Source organism: Cynara cardunculus, unplaced genomic scaffold (assembly GCF_001531365.2).
Source record: "Cynara cardunculus var. scolymus isolate 2C unplaced genomic scaffold, CcrdV1 Un_Scaffold_1787, whole genome shotgun sequence".
In the NCBI taxonomy this organism is placed as follows: Eukaryota; Viridiplantae; Streptophyta; class Magnoliopsida; order Asterales; family Asteraceae; genus Cynara; species Cynara cardunculus.
In genome coordinates, this window is record NW_020200874.1 from 3,482 (window position 1) to 8,527 (window position 5,046).

Here is a 5,046-nt window from a genome sequence, read left to right on the forward strand (position 1 = left end):
GAGGAGTTGCTTTTGATGAATAGTTTTGTTGATTAGTGCAAGATATGTATTTTGAATTTTGGACCTTGTATTTGGTCATGGTAGATTCTTGTACTAAAGGACCCGAATGGTATATGAATATGTATTTCTTTGGTATGAAATATATGTTACATGCAATGTGTGGGTTGGGGCATTACACAAAATCATCTCTAAATTTCTATTTTAAAATAACTATTGAACATTCATATACGATTTCAGAGGTCGTTTACAAAACGTTCATTAAATGCTTATCTTGTCACTCATCTTACTGGATAAACATGACAATGACCGAGAATCTTACCTAGTAAGAACGATGATAAGGATCGATAGTCTTATCCAGAAAGTGAATGTGACGACTCTTATCCAGTTAATGCTTATTGGATAAATTGTTGCATACGATGCCTTTTCGATGGAGTAAAATCTATTCCAGTAATACAAGTGATGGTATTGAATTTTACTAATAAACGTTTATCTAATAAACATTTGGATAAACAAACCCTTAATATCTGACTTGACCAAGGCTTGGGGTGATTGCCCCACCTGACCTCAAGCAATTTGGTCTAGACTATTACCGATACAAAAAATCACATGATTTATTACTTTATATTTTATAAAAAAATCAAATAATTAAAATTTGGTTAGTTTGTCAATCAAAAAAATGATAAAGCAATACATTCCAAGTATCCGGAACTCCAGCGAGACACCGGTGGCTGCAATCCATTCCTGTCCCCCCTCCAAGCCCGTATTTTGACAGATGGCCGTCTTTTCTTAGCAACGATAGGTTTGTTATGTCTAGCAAAGTCACCGGTTTCTTGATGTATTTTAGTTCATTCTTCAGAACTGTCAGTGCTGCCAGCGTTGCTCCGGGATAGGTGGTGCCCGGAACTGGTTCAGTCTGTCCCAAGCAATTGTGTGCCTTTGGTTCTCCCCAACTATTGCCACTGTTACGTCACCAAAACATTAGTATTACAATCGGTAAGATTTGCTTTGGAAGACATACATCGTATGCATTTAGAGAATATATTTGTATTCAAATATAAGCACATGGTAATAGTGGGAACTTTCGAATGTACTATATGTTGTTGGTGCCACTACTAAAAACTAGGGTATAACCGACGGATTTTTCTGGCGGAATTTCCGTCGGAAATATTACCGACGGATACCAAAAAAGTCAAAAAAAGTCAACTTTTATCCATATCCGCCATAGATCCCCCACAAATCCCCCACTGAAATTTTTGGAAAAAAAAATTAAAATTATTTAAAACGGTTTTTCAACGGATTTGTGACGGATTTCTGACTTATTCAAAACCGTCACAAATCCGTCGAAAATCCGTCGCAAAATTTGTCTAATTTATTTAAATAAATTAATTAGCGTTAATTAAAAAAAATTTCCGACGGATTTTGCCGTCGGAAAAACCAGATTTTTTAGTAGTGTGCTAGAGATGAACATGTAATCAGTTAAGTTATAATAAATCTCGATCTTAGGCCAGAATTTTGTAAATCAGTTTTAAATGGGTTCACTACTGATTCACATACTTCTTATCTGAACCTTCGTGTGCATATACAAATGTATGTATGTGTAATGTATATAATGCTAACTTTTTTAAAAGAATTAAAAGAATCTGGTCTTTTAACATGGCCTTAAGTGGTCATAAGCCAAAATCCAATAATTGATCTTAACTATTGGACCATTACCAGTCAGTTACAAGATATTTTCTTACTCCTAAACCGGTTTCAAGATTCTATGCTAATTGTAAGCTTTTATTTGTAGTACTTTGGGGTGGGCTAGGTACACACACACACACACACATATATATATATATATAGAGAGAGAGAGAGAGAGATGAACGATCAAATGCAAACCATCCATATTTGTACAAGCCGTGCAAACCACCATCATCCTTTGATTTCATTGTTTAATATTATAAAATTGTTTCATATAATTTTTTTATAAAGTTTTTTCATATATGGTTATGAAATTGTTTCATATAATACTTATGAAATTTTAATGAAACTGTTTCATGTATTTCTCTAAAATTAATTTATAATGAAGATAATATCTATGATTAACACCCTCCACGATAAAAATGATTAATCAACCTCCCATAATTACAAAATATTAAACAAAATGAAAAATTATAATTTGTTAAATGAGCTTTGTACAATTTGTACAAATAACATGGTTTGCAAAATAAACCTTCTTTTCTCTCTCTCTCTCTCTCTCTCTCTCTCTCTCTCTATATATATATATATATATATATATATATATATATATACAGGGGTGGAACACAACCGTTGTAGTCCGGGGGGCCGAAATATAAGAGCATCTTCAATACATTTTTCAAAATTGAGAAAATGGAGATTTTAGGCATATTTTTGCTACAACAGACTCTCCAAAATTCTCCAAAACGGAGAAAACATGAGAGAGTGTAAACAAAAATTGATTACAATGAGAGAAAACATATCATTTTTTTTCTTTATTTGATCCCAAGAATGGATTGGATCGAAATGACTTTCCTGCCAATGGGAGATTGGCTGGGGCGAGGAGCTCGAGTCTCGTTTTAATAGAGTTTTAATTATCCATTTTGGAAATTTTTTGAAGAATATATTGAAGATGSTATATTATTGTAAAAATTTGTAAATCTAAATGATTTGTTTTTAGACTATTAAATTTTAGAAAAARATTGATTAATGTAATATTAAAATTCGAAACATTCAAAGTATTAACAGAAAAATAGTAATACCAATTTAAACATTATTTACATATAATTAATATATTATATTATTTACTCTAAAAACTTAAATATTCAAAGTATTAACCGAGAAATAGTAATACCGGTGTAATTTACTTTAAAAACTTATATTTACATATAATTATATATTATATAAAAACTAATATATATAATTAAATATTAATAATTTATATAAAGTTCAAAAAAATTGATTGGGATGGGATTTGAMACAGCAACCTCAAGTATGCAGGTTGAGCAACATTGCCAACTAAGCTACTTAATGTGCATGTTTTTAATACCTTAGTTATAGTATTTATGTATAAAAACGGAGGCGGGGGGCATGGCCCCCAAAGGCCCCTATAGGGATCCGCCCCTGTATATATATATATATATATATATACGATTTAATGGATGATTAGAATTGAGGTATTAAAAAGGTAAAAATGAAAGTTACTAGTAATGTGTTGGTGAAATCGCTTGAAAGAAAACCTTGGATTTAATTGGATCCACGTTGGCATCAACCCATTGACCCCACGTGTGAATAGCCTTCCCAGAGGCAACTACACGGTCCATGTCTATATATTCCTTCTCCGTCTTGTATATAATCAAATCTGCATCATTCTTACTTTTTTACATCTATATATATCGCAATATCTATGTGTTTGCATGCATATATATATACACTCATGTATCACGTATGTAGGTCACTAATCAAATGAGAACCACAAAAGATTAATTACCGTGAGAACCGGTAATCATATGTTGTTTCACATTTTGATATGTTTTGTATCTTTTGTTTCACATTGTGAAACAACATTTACTTTCACATACATTATTGCATGGTGTGAAACAATACATGATCAATAATTTTCATGGTTCTCAACCTTTTTTTGTGGTTCTCATTTTATTGGTCTCCTATGTATGCATGCATACATGTATGTATAGATGGGAAGAATAAGAAAGAACATACGGTCGAGTAGGGCCTTCATTGCTTCACCATTGCCATGTGTTAAAGACAAGGTAATCAGCATCCAACCAGAGCTTGCCACTTGTAATCGAATCCAACTTCAACACCCTTCCAATTTTTTCTCTCACAATATCCACCAAATATAAGCTGTGATGGTACACCACTTTCACTCTATAATCCTATCAATCACCATGTCATCAAATAAGTTTTCAATTTCCTAAAATAAACAATTTATTTAAATTAACGAGATCAGATGACGTACCGTAAAATTGTAAGTCGTGATACCTTCGGCCCCTTTAATTTTTACAACATAACTTGCAGAAGGTACAAACGAATGAATCATACATAATAACGACAAACATTGGTTTTTGCTCAAAGAATCTCCCACAAACATTATGGTCTTGCCTCTTAGTTTCTCCAAGATGCTTAGACCGTTAAATCTGAAACAATAAACATACGTACTTATATATATATATATATATATATAAAGAGAGAGAGAGAGAGAGAGAGAGGTGTTTTAAAATACAAACCAAATAAACGATGATCATCATTTATATTAGGAAACAATTGAGATATTTATGTAAGATAATAAGGTTCATTCATTATGATCATTATTCTAGATTAAGAAATAATCGAAATAGTTATCGGACTAGATATTCATTAGATTAGATGAACGGTTAAGATTGATTTTTAAGAATTTAATGGTTTGATTTGTATTTAGAAACCCCTTATCACCATAATTTCTCTTCTCACCCGAAGCCAACTATATATATATATATATATATATATATATATAGTTTGTTTCAAATGCAACCCATTAAATTTGTATAACCATTGCAACCCAATAAATTGAAATATTTATGAAAATGATGAGAGTTCATTTATTTTGATTTAAATATTTATGAAAGATGAATAAGATTATTAATTATGATCAATAGTTTATATTATGAAACAATCAAAATTTCTATCAAATTACATATTCATCAAATTAAATAAACGATTGAGATTAAGTTGTATTCAGGGGCGGAACCCCATAGGGGCCTTTGGGGGCCATGGCCCCCCCGCTTTTATACTTAAATACTATAACTAAGCTATGAAAAACATCTACATTAGTAGCTTAGTTGGCAATGTTGCTCAACCTACAAACTAGAGGTTGCTGTTTCAAATCTCATCCCAAGTAATGTTTTTGCACTTTATATAAGTTATTAATATTTAATTATATATATTAGTTTTTATATAATATATTAATTATATGTAAATATAAGTTTTTAAAGTAAATTACACCGGTATTACTATTTCTCGGTTAATACTTTGAATATTTAAGTTTTT

The 5,046-nt window shown here is 31.1% G+C and overlaps 1 pseudogene; it reads right to left on the reverse strand.

Annotated features, from left to right (window-relative positions):
* Positions 1 to 664: 664 nt before the first annotated feature.
* The window catches only part of LOC112502692, a 7,598-nt pseudogene continuing 3,216 nt past the window's right edge, over positions 665 to 5,046 (reverse strand).